This window comes from Carassius gibelio, chromosome B1 (assembly GCF_023724105.1).
Source record: "Carassius gibelio isolate Cgi1373 ecotype wild population from Czech Republic chromosome B1, carGib1.2-hapl.c, whole genome shotgun sequence".
Taxonomy (NCBI): Eukaryota; Metazoa; Chordata; class Actinopteri; order Cypriniformes; family Cyprinidae; genus Carassius; species Carassius gibelio.
In genome coordinates, this window is record NC_068396.1 from 4,162,078 (window position 1) to 4,175,341 (window position 13,264).

General features: G+C 33.1%; 1 protein-coding gene across 1 annotated transcript in view; it reads right to left on the reverse strand.

Annotated features, from left to right (window-relative positions):
- LOC127949379 (glypican-5) overlaps nucleotides 1-13,264 on the reverse strand; it is a 168,552-nt gene that overhangs the window by 18,040 nt on the left and 137,248 nt on the right. The window lies entirely within an intron of this gene.

Here is a 13,264-nt window from a genome sequence, read left to right on the forward strand (position 1 = left end):
GGTTTGCTTCTATATATATATATATATATATACAGTATTGTTCAAAATAATAGCAGTACAATGTGACTAACCAGAATAATCAAGGTTTTTAGTATATTTTTTATTGCTATGTGGCAAACAAGTTACCAGTAGGTTCAGTAGATTGTCAGAAAACAAACAAGACCCAGCATTCATGATATGCACGCTCTTAAGGCTGTGCAATTGGGCAATTAGTTGAAAGGGGTGTGTTCAAAAAAATAGCAGTGTCTACCTTTGACTGTACAAACTCAAAACTATTTTGTACAAACATTTTTTTTTTCTGGGATTTAGCAATCCTGTGAATCACTAAACTAATATTTAGTTGTATGACCACAGTTTTTTAAAACTGCTTGACATCTGTGTGGCATGGAGTCAACCAACTTGTGGCACCTCTCAGCTGTTATTCCACTCCATGATTCTTTAACAACATTCCACAATTCATTCACATTTCTTGGTTTTGCTTCAGAAACAGCATTTTTGATATCACCCCACAAGTTCTCAATTGGATTAAGGTCTGGAGATTGGGCTGGCCACTCCATAACATTAATTTTGTTGGTTTGGAACCAAGACTTTGCCCGTTTACTAGTGTGTTTTGGGTCATTGTCTTGTTGAAACAACCATTTCAAGGGCATGTCCTCTTCAGCATAGGGCAACATGACCTCTTCAAGTATTTTAACATATGCAAACTGATCCATGATCCCTGGTATGCGATAAATAGGCCCAACACCATAGTAGGAGAAACATGCCCATATCATGATGCTTGCACCTCCATGCTTCACTGTCTTCACTGTGTACTGTGGCTTGAATTCAGAGTTTGGGGGTCGTCTCACAAACTGCCTGTGGCCCTTGGACCCAAAAAGAACAATTTTACTCTCATCAGTCCACAAAATGTTCCTCCATTTCTCTTTAGGCCAGTTGATGTGTTCTTTGGCAAATTGTAACCTCTTCTGCACATGCCTTTTTTTAACAGAGGGACTTTGCGGGGGATTCTTGAAAATAGATTAGCTTCACACAGACGTCTTCTAACTGTCACAGTACTTACAGGTAACTCCAGACTGTCTTTGATCATCCTGGAGGTGATCATTGGCTGAGCCTTTGCCATTCTGGTTATTCTTCTATCCATTTTGATGGTTGTTTTCCGTTTTCTTCCACGTCTCTCTGGTTTTGCTCTCCATTTTAAGGCATTGGAGATCATTTTAGCTGAACAGCCTATCATTTTTTGCACCTCTTTATAGGTTTTCCCCTCTCTAATCAACTTTTTAATCAAAGTACGCTGTTCTTCTGAACAATGTCTTGAACGACCCATTTTCCTCAGCTTTCAAATGCATGTTCAACAAGTGTTGGCTTCATCCTTAAATAGGGGCCACCTGATTCACACCTGTTTCTTCACAAAATTGATGACCTCAGTGATTGAATGCCACACTGCTATTTTTTTGAACACACCCCTTTCAACTAATTGCCCAATTGCACAGCCTTAAGAGCGTGCATATCATGAATGCTGGGTCTCATTTGTTTTCTGAGAATCTACTGAACCTACTGGTAACTTGTTTGCCACGTAGCAATAAAAAAATATACGAAAAACCTTGATTATTCTGGTTAGTCACATTGTACTGCTATTATTTTGAACAATACTGTATATAACACATTAAATAGATTAAAATATTTTTTGTTAAATAATGTTTCAGCAACAACTGAATTTGCTATATAAATTATATCATATACTTAAAAATAATCAGAAATAGTTTTATTTGGTTTAATTATATTTGATGCATACAAACCAGAAGTATTATATACAAATATAACGTGCTTTATGTTTTAAAAATGAACATAAATGTTTGACTGTATTCTAATCATTTGTAAAAATATATGATATATTTCCCCATAAAAAGACATACTAACCTTTTTAACACTTAGTTTGTCTCTGAATGCTAAACTGACTGCAAATATTTGGCGTTAAAACAGAAAAAAAAAAAACTGCATCTAAATCAGTATTTTTGCTTTTAAAACTGTAGAATGTTTAATATTAATGCATTCAGTGCCTCTTTTAACAAAATAACACACAAATCAAAGATGTTTTTCACAAGCAAAGGACCGAACTGAATAAACAGATTGCTATTTATTTTTAATATATTTTTTAGTAAATAAAAATTTCACCACCGCTGACACCAAAAACTGCATCTAGTGGAACTCCATCGTGATCTGGGTTTCATTTCTGATCTATAAGGAGAACAGAAGAATGAAATCCTCTCTTTTACTCTTTTTTACTCTCTTTCACCCTGTGCCTGATTAAAGACGGAAAAAATGAGACAAAGAGAGAGAAAATCCTTTCTGTCCCTGCTATAAAAAGAGCACAGATCAAGGAAATCTGCTGCATTATTCGACTGAATCAAAGAGAAGGAACACAGGCCTGTGTTTGGGAGAATACACAGGAAAAGGTCTGTAAAGAAAAGTGAAGAAAGACATGTTGTATGGTAACCGGGTCGCAAAAGAAAAGATTCAGAAATCTAGACACCATTAGAGAGATGAACAACACATGTCCTGTTTGGTATTTAAGCAGCCACAGTCCTTCAAGAAATCCTTCAGAATTGCATTCTTTAAGAATAAAAACTTCTTTAAGGAGCAAACAATATTGTTGAAATCATCACACAATGTTCAGAAGCAATTGAGAGAGATGTGTGAAGTCATCCTGACATAAACAACCAGGAAAACAGAGACATTATGAAGGAAAATAGTTTGCTCTATATGCACCTGCTCTTCACGTTCCTCTGCCATTATTATAATGCAAAACAATTGCCAAAACTTATAAATCAACTTTTATGTTCAACAATAGAAAGTTATACATGTTGACAACAACATCAGCTGGTTAAATAAAGGTATAGTTAACCAAAAAAATAAAATAAAAATTCTGTCATGGTTATTCACTCTCAAGTTGTTTCAAACCTAATTTAAATATTTTTTCAATTATTTTACTAAGGTTTTTGTGTTATTATTTTAGATTATTATTATTTTTGTTTTTAATTCTGCACCAGAATTGTATTTTGGATGGTCTTTTGGATGTTCACACCTCTATGCATTGCTTTTAAATTTAAGCAATCAAAAAGCACGTTTAATTAATTGAATTCATTAAACATGAACAATTTAATAATGCATTAAATAAATTATAATAAATACATTTCAATAATAGGGCCTTATGAAGTTTTTTTTCTTCCAGAAATGTTTTCATTTAAAAATTTAATATACTTTAAAAGTTAATTTCTGTGATTTTTTTTTTCATTGCATAGGGTTTTTTCTAAAGTAATTTTTGTTTTTGCATCCTATTATTTGGACTTTCTGCAGCCCGCCTCATGATGCTTGGAAAGCTGAAACTGTCAGCTGAAACATGCTGCTAATTGGAAGCTACTCAAACGTGACTTATTACAGTGTTTAGTAACTAAAGTAAAAATCTTTTTTTTTCTAGTGGCATGTCAGTAAATTCCAGTTTCTTCAAGCATAAAACCCAAACAGCACGGAAAAAGTGAATGTCCTGTCTCGGATGCAGGGACACGAGGCGGCGGGGCAGATGGCAGCGGGTTGACGAGACCACTTAGGTGCAAAGCTAGACCACGATGCTTTCATTTACCAAACCAGCACAAGCGAGAAGGTGCCATGAAATGAGCTTCGGGAGGCTGGCTTTGTGATGTTTAATTAATGCAGCACTGTCAAGCTCATTTCTCTGCTAGTCTCATTCAGTATTGATGAACGCGGGACGCATTTGCTTATGCAATGCACACATATGCATACGGTTAAAAAGACCAAATGCCTTTTAAAGGGTAAACATACCTCAAGATGCAATTTTAGCATTGAAGCGTGACTAATGAGGGGCTGTAATCTTTACATCTGACGTTGAACATCTCTCCATATAGAAAAACCAACAACACCCTTGATTATTTGCGATCTGTGAGTGGTAAAAAGTTCAGACTATTTCAAATATTTATAAATGGGAATGTTTTACAAGATAAACACTTCTGTGTAAAGATTTGTCTGTGTGTTGGTCATGGACTGGACTGGACGAGTGCTTCACCATCTGGTCTAAGTCATCTCCGGGGACTTCTGGAAGTCTCCGTGGTCAGTTTGTGTGGATTACAGAACGCACTAGTCATGATTACAAGGGCCTGGTCCTGTAGACACACTGAGAAGCATTAAAACTGCTGCTAATAGACTAAACAGAGCACAAGGACAGCACTTGTGTCCAACACCGCTCTAATATTTGCTCAGCGCTGGCCTGCTAATGTAAGTCCAGCACGGGATAATATCGGATCTGTACACTCTGTGTAGATGCAGATTCATTCCATCTCACAGCAGAAAATGCCAAAATATCCTGAAGGAATTTGGAAAATGTATTCACAACATAATAACAAGAAATATAAAAATAACAAATGCATTAAATGTATGCATGAATAAAAACACCAATAAGTGCATGCAATAAATCCGATGTTTAATATATATATATATATATATATATATATATATATATATATATATATATATAAAGAGAGAGAGAGAGAGAGAGCCACGCTACAATAATATACATTGAGATAATAATAAAGTCTTGTGTTTGCTTTTTCATTTCATTTTTTTCAGATTCATTCCTTCTCAAAAAAAAAAAAAAATCACAAATACAATTCTGAAACTAAAATGTTATACAATAAGAATCTAACCAAATATCAAAAATACAAACTTTTTGAAAACATATTCAGAATATTAATATGTATTAAGCTGCACTACATACTGCAATATAACATACTTTTATGTGAAAGTTTTAAGTTTAATTCAAGTTTAAGTTTATTTTTGCCATTATCATGATTATTTAATTAATTTATTTATTATTTTGTGTTGTTGACTTTTGTTGTTGATAGTTTTATTCTCTCAATCAATTAGATTAAATAAAATAAATTTAAGTCTATTTATACTGTATTTGACTTTATTGCAGTTGATATTATCGTATTTTTATGGTAAGATAATGGAGTCCAATTGTTTTAATTTTCACTTTTGCAGATTCAGTACTGCTCATAGGAAAAAAGTGAATCTTTGTCAAACGTTATATAATCGTTACACATACATAGAAATGTTAACTTTTTGCAGATTCAAAACTTTTTCATCAAGACAAGAATGAGATTGGATAGAGACTTTATGCACAAAAAAGTGGAAAAGCCCCAAATAAGTACATGCATAAATAAATCCAGCCTCTAAATTCAGATCAATAGGCATTACCAAAGAACCTAGTTATCCTCTCCATCTCTTACAGTCGCGCGGGTCGCTAGTGACGAATCACAATCACATCTTAACAGGCTGGCATGTATATTCCTGCAGACGATCGATGTGCGAGCGAGCATCAGTGAATGGCACCTTTAATCTGGAGCTCAGTGAAGTCAATAGGATTGGGTGAAGCTGCAGTGATTAAGTGATGGTCTGGCCACTGATCCAGCCTCCTCTGAAGAGAACCAGAGCCTGTTCAATCTGTCACAGATCCAAAGCATCCCATACATCCCAGTAAATCTGCTTCTGTTCAGTGGGGTACACTTCAAATGGCACCAGTGTGAAGTTCAGGAGGGGAGTTCATACTGTACTGTATCAGTATATAATCAAAGGCTATTATATTATTATTATTATTATTATTATTCATACTGTACTCTATCAGTATATAATCTTAATATTTTAGAAGGCTATTATATTATTATTATTATTATTATTATTATTATTATAAAACATTAACATTAAATACATATCTTGTTAAACTACACATATAAATAATATAATAAAACCATGAAATATACACTATGCCTTTAAATAAACTGAACTACATATAAAAATATTGTATAGATAAGTACATTTTTTATTTTAGTTTAAACAATTTAATTTTAATTGCATTCATTGATAATTATATTACATTTATAAACATAATTTGTTTTTATATTTATATAAATTTTCTATTTATATTTATTTTATCTATATTCACTTGTATTTATAACCAATGAATGATAATTAAATTAATTAAAAAAAATAATTAATGATTCTACATTACACACATTATAATATAAACATGTGACTTTGATATATATAAATTCCATTAATTGTATAGACTGTTTTGCACTTTAAAAATATCCTCAAGGCTTTTCAAAAATATATCCAAAAGATAAGTTTTATTATAAATAAAATCTGTATTTAGCCCCACTATGGTAAGTAAGATGAAGTGAGCTGAGATAATGGAGTCCGTTCTTGCATTTTTTCTAAAACATGCCTAGAATAATATTTGCACTGCATGAAAATCATCCATGGCACACTGATCTAGTATTATTCCTTCTTTTCTGTGCCTGATTTACTTTAATGACAGCGTCTGATGACTGTGTTAGATGAAATAAACGGCCCAGTGTTCTCAGCAAGCCATTATTAAGCTGCCTACCTGTGTTATGATGATGGATCTCAGCTAAAGTAAGTGCACACACCACGCCACGCACACAGAACATGTCTGGGAGGACCATCAGCACGGAGAAATGAAAAACAGACTCTGAGACAACATGATAACAGTGAGCAATGAAATCAGCTGCTACACTCTGTACATGGTACACACAAAAGTTCAACTTGAGAGACCTGATGCAATTGTTTCTAATGAGACACGCATCACATGGCAGCAGCGTGAGCATCAGAAAAAAATAAATAAATAAAAACACGAAGTTGTCAAGCGCGGCGTGACATCTGACAAGAAAAATCATAGGTGAACATAAATATAAAGCCCAGAGAAGCATGTCAAACTTTATGAGAAGTGCTAACAAGCTCACTTGAATGTTTTTTTGCATCTAATTAATTTGCATTTGTCACCTTACGGCTGTCACACCATTTCATTTGTCACCAATCAACCTGTATCCCTAAAGAGAGCCATTACAGACGTTATGATGCTCATCATAAACAATAGAGACTGTAAATCACAGAGTGTTTCTGTGAAACAGTTTATTATTTATAACAGTGATTTTCTTACAGAAACTTGAGCTCAATTCTTTTGCTTGAAATCAATGTCAATTCATATCAAAATGGGCGTCGCTGATGTTCAAATGTGGGCTGACATCTTTAACTCCCTGGCAGAAAGTCGCAGAGGTTGGGATTGAGTCTTATGTAAAGATCTCCAGTTGAGATATGTTTCAAACATCCGTATTACAGCAAGGTATCAGCAGAAACGTCCTTTATTACAGATGAGAAGACCAAAGGAGAGGCAAGACCGTCAGAGACGAGAGCTCAACATCAGTGCTGAAGAAAACATGGAGGCCGTAGAGCAGAAGAATGGGTGATGCAATTAATGTGGGATGCAAACAGAGCAATAATGTGAGCGCGAGAGCTGTGGGTGGAAGAAAAGAAGAACAGATGAAGAGAATGAGATTCAGGAGGAGGAGAGAGCACATATTGTAATGCTGGATCATAATTATCTGTACATCTGTGTGCAAGGTGCCTACATGTTTTCATAGAGTAAGAACACAGTTTCGTGTTTAAGATTGTTTTTCAGAGTTTGTGAATCTGTTTCTGACGACCTTTATATGTATATGTGTTAACTCTTTCCCCGCCATTGACGGATATTTTTACAAAAGATTTATATTTTAAACAAATGCTGATCTTTTCTTTTCTTTCGATACATTAAAGTACCCTGAAAAAAGTATCACAGGTTCCAAAAATATGTTAACTAGCACAGCTGTTTCCAACATTGATAATAAATCAGCATATTAGTATGATTTCTGAAAAATCAACATTTATTCCAATTTTGTGCATTACTAAAATTTGCAACTTTGGATGGAAACATAGCTGGTGACTCGCTCATAAAGACCTGAATCAATCAGTGTTTTTAAGAGAGTTGTTAAAATGAATGATTTTGAAGATATCTCTTTTTTTTCTTTCTTTCTTTCTTTTTTCTAAATGAATCCGTGTTTTGAACAAATCAGTTGAGTGAATGATTCACTCATGAAAACTATTTTACAAATTTTCATGAATTTCGATATCAGAGTTTAAAAGCTTCTTATATTTTCATGTGTTCAGACAACCAAATCTAAAATCCTAGAGTTACTGAGTATTTAGATGAAACATATCATTACAGAAGTTTGCTGAAATCATTACTTTTAGTATCCTGCTATGTGTCACACAGCCATAATATGCAAACATGATTGTGATATTGCTATTGGCACATGTTCATATACTGTAGATAAGCTATCAGCAGGTACTGTTTGTACTCAAATGTGTGACAACAGATTATGGCAGAATAGATTTGGCAAAGCTTGATGAAGGTTTACCTCATTAATGCACTGTTGACAAAGTTTAACAAGATGCTGCTAGACTATAACATTAATGTCTGTTACAGTTTGATGGATGGTTGTGCTATCAGATAAGAATTATATTAATTAAAAAGAGAAATAGGGATTAAACCAAGGAAAATGTGTTTGTGCATTTAAATATAATTTTATTGTAAATATTTGTAATATTTTTTAATGCATTTTTTAAATAAGAGCATTTTGTTTTTAAATAAAAACGTAAAAATGAAATGAACTTTGTATACAGTATAAATAAATTAACTGAATTAATTACATATGACATTTTGTTTTTTAGTTGCCAAGGAAACATTTTTGCATTTTCTTTTAGTCTAAGGCAGCGTGTCCACCAATGTGATCAAATAAAAGTTCATGGAAAAAGTTATATATATAAAAAAAAAATATAAACTAAATTACTAAAACTACACTGTATTATAAAAACAAATGCAATTTCTACATTGAATAATTAAGTTAAGGCAATAATTAAAAAATATAAAGTAAATTATTAGTGCTGTCAAAATTAGCGCGTTAACGCATTCGATTAATTTGAAATATTTAACGCGTAAAAAAAAAATAACGCAATTAACGCGGTTGCAGTTTTTTTTTTATTTCCAGTTGTGGCCTATGTGTGTTCAACGTGCAAAGAAATATGGATAAGACCAAGGAAGGACTTTTAGACGGAAAGTTTCAGTATAAAACTCTGCCGGATTACTCTTCAATCTGCCACAAGAAACATTACTCTTCATTTAGTCTGCCACAAGAAACATTACTCTTCATTTAGTCTGCCACAAGAAACAGCAACATTAAAATCATGAACTCAAATGTCATTGTTTAAAAACAAAACAAAAAAAACAATGACTGTAACAGTGCGTAAATCAGACCTTTCTGTAACGCTAACGTTAATAAGCTTAAATGAAAATAACGAAATAATTGTGTAGCGGAGTATTTTTTGAACACATTGCCGCGAACTGTCAATCACTCCTGTACGCGCGCATCACTGTCCTCCTCAGCTGCAGCAACTTGCGCTCTCTCTCTTCATCAAGCTTTAAAACAAAAAGGGGACAAAAAGATCATATTGTCTTTGTGCATAGGCTATAGATTAATTAGATAAATGAATATCTAAATTTGTGCCTTGCCGTCTACGGTATTTAGAACTTAGAAAAAAGATGCTGCAGCCAATGAACAGCCAGCGGGGGCTGCAGGACGACTCAACCTCCGCAGACAGTTCTTAATGTTTATCAGACAATAAATACTCAAGATTTTGCTTTAGTATAACTCACAACGAGTTTCACACACCTTCTCCGGCCACGTTGAGTTGTTGACACTTAACAGTGGGAAAGCGCCACACATGCGCTATTCACTTGTATAACTTAAGGGTGAATGGGTAATGTAGTTTCTGCTCTGGGTGGGATGAATTAGGAAGCTTGCATTGTGAAGGGCGCTGTGAAAATCGGCAGTGCAGGTAAAAGATTAAAACCTCTATTAAAACAGATGTCCAAATGAGCGTACCGGTACACTACAAGCACGTTCTGGGCGCACGGAGAGGTGGCGGTATGCTCAAGAGCTATATTTGGAAGTGGTGGTACTGAGTACCAGTGCGTGCTGGCCCACTTAAAGCACTGGCAATGACAATACTTTGGAATTTTTTTTGCAGTCCACTTAGAATTCAACATGGAAATCATTTTTGTTTTTTATTGGCATTGATTGTTTTGAAATTCAAATGGTACTTACATGCCTGTGTTTTTATTTCTGTAATAAATATGGCTTTCAAGCCAACAGTTAATTTGGAGGATATTGATGGTTTATTGCAGGTATGTTGTTTACATGAGAAAATCTGTGTTACAAGTTAAACAAAAATTCCAATAAACAATCATATTTTGAATTTAAATAGTTTCTTTGTCTTGAGTTTACATTAATTATTTACATTTTACATTTACATATCCAAAAAGTTTCAGTCTTTTAATTGCGATTAATCGCGATTAATCGCGATTAATCGCGATTAATTTTAAAAAATTGTGCGATTAATTAGTTAATTTTTTTTAATCGATTGACAGCACTATAAATTATATATGTTATTACTCAATGTAAGCTTGTAGAAAGTTGAAGTTTTAGAAGTTGGAACTTATAAGTATATTTTACTTGGAGCCGTTAGTTATCTTTACAAGGATTCTTTAAGTAAATATCAAAATTATGATCCCATATTTCCCATCATGCAATGGGGCATGAATAATTAAAAATGTTACATTTGTCACTCTTTTTGAGTTGTATTTACACTGTTTTATAGTTGCGTTTGTTATTAGTTTTATAACATACTGTTTTGTGACACCTGGAGTTCATTTTCCCAGAATGACCCAATGATACTCAAGCACTATTCACTGATTGTTACCGTCGTTGTGTGTGGTGTACCATGTATTGAGGTCTCTGTGTTCATTTGGCTATTAGTTTTATTGAGTGGGCATATTATATTAAAATAATAAAAGCCTGCCTACATGCTTACTTGGATGTTTGCAAGTGAAGCACATGCTTTAATAGCATGGTGGTTTTCCAGTGTTGGCTTGTTAAAGTCAATTTTATAAACTCACAGATTTTAATTAATTCAATGCTCAAGTTTTACTTACAATATATGAGTGCAAAATTTGCAAAAGAAAGAAAAAATAAATACATCTTACAATTTTTTTTTTCAGTGCAGTAAATTATTGATATTTAACGGTACACTTTTTTACAGTGCTAAGCATTACATAATATAACATTTACAAACAAAGAGTCAACAAAATTAACTGGGAATTCCCAAATAAACTTAACTTAATAAAACCTACTAATAATGAAAAATACTTTCCAAGCTTTTTTTCCAAGTAAATCCTACTCCAGATTTTTTTTTACAGTGTGTAACTATATATATATATAATTTTAAGTTAGTTTCACTAAGTAATTTTATTAGAATCAAATAAAAAGTAGTAAAAAGGTAATTAAAAATACAACAATATTACAAAAAATATTACTACAATTAATAATAATAATAATAATAACAACAACAGATTCAAAGAGTATACATATATATATATATATATATATATATATATATATATATATATATATATATATATATATATATAGTATTTCATTTAAATAATATGAAAAAAATTACAAAAAAAAGTTATTTTAGGTAGCTGCCAAGATAGCATGTCTCATTTTCATTTAATCGAACTTTATGTATTCATCCACCCAATCGCAGTGCACACCTTCATAATTAACATAAAATGTTGTATTGTCACAAAATAGCCTAGTTTAATTTGCCTGTAGACCCGAGCAAACAGCAGACCCTGCCAGACACATGAATAGACGAGTGAATGGATGTGTGACACTAATCTACGTCTGTTTAATGTCTGTGAGAGCACCAGCGGCGCCCGTTGCGAGCTCATAATGAAGGGTCAAACTCAAGCCGCGCGCTACAATCCGGCTGATTGGGAGAAGGCAGGCTGGAAATTGTTGGCATGGATCAATGCTGGAGCAATCTGTGAAAGGAGAGCAGTGGAATAGCTCTGCTACTAATCAATGGCTATTCATTTTCAGCTACTGCACAGCCTCGGATGAGACATTTAATAGTGCGTGGTCAGATAATTACCACCTCCAATTAAGATCTGGTGACAGGAAGGGATAAATGAAGACCATACTCGATTGACTTTAATGGAGAGACACGCCACGCTCCGATCGACATCATGTAAATGGCTGCCATTGTCACATCCTTCACTGAAGCATAGATGCTCGGTAATGAACTTGAATGGAAATGTTCAACTTTTCAAGCATCAATCTGGAAGTGCAGAAAAAGTTAAACTTTCTCAAAACGTGTAGAGCTGCAGTGTTATACTGTCTATATTAGTATCGTCGAGGTACTATTGTCGGTTTTTGTTAATATTTTATTAATCTTTTAAGTTAAAGTTTTAGTAATTATCTTACTTTTTTAATTACTTATCTATATAGTATTTACTATTCTTATTTTATTGGTTTTAGTTAATTTAGTTGTAGTTAATTTAGTACTTGTTAATAACATTCATTTTATTTCAAGTATGTTTTTTATGATATTTAAGATTTTATTTTTATTTTATGGATTTCATTAAGTTTTACAATTGTTTTTGTCTTTTTTTAACTTTTTAATTCTAAAGTGTTTTTTTATGGTTTTAGTTTTAGTTAATGATAATAACCCTGGTGAGCTGACATTTACTGAGACATGTGTGTGTGTTTGTTTATCTCTAATTTTAGCCTACTGTGCAGTGTTTTTAATTTGCAATACATCATGCAAACGTTAGAACAATACTGTTCCAATACTTTTATCAGACTCCTGTGCACAAAAATATGACATTTAAAAAAATGCTATTTTCTAAAGTTTATGTACTATTTTGGTTCCCATTGACTTCCATTATATTGAGAAAACAATTCTAAATATGCAGTTCTAATATGAGCAGGTTTAATCATGTCCACCTGTTTTACTTCTTTATTCATTTACTTATTTTAACTTCAAAAGTTGTGGGATTTTCAGTTAAATGAATCCTGACAGCCACTAAATTTTCTTGCATCCCTTTTAAGAAAAGCCAAAAAGGTAAAGTAATTCTTGGCCACTTTCCGTGAAGGCGAACAACAGGTTTTCTGTCTGAATTAGTTTCACTCATTTATATTGATGTAACTCAAATACTTACAGCCGTCTGTGCCAAACTCCCCAAAGGTCTTTAAATCGGTACATCTAACGAGTGACAGAAGTGGCATGAGTGCCAGAAAGCACACTTCTATACATCTGATTAAATCTCATTTGATTGTGTTTTGATTTCATGGTGCTTTAATTAACACGCTTTTAATGATCGAGTTCTTCAACTCTGTGCATTTCACAAGCTTGCTCTAAATATAAACTTGGTTGAATCACACCAAAACCAACA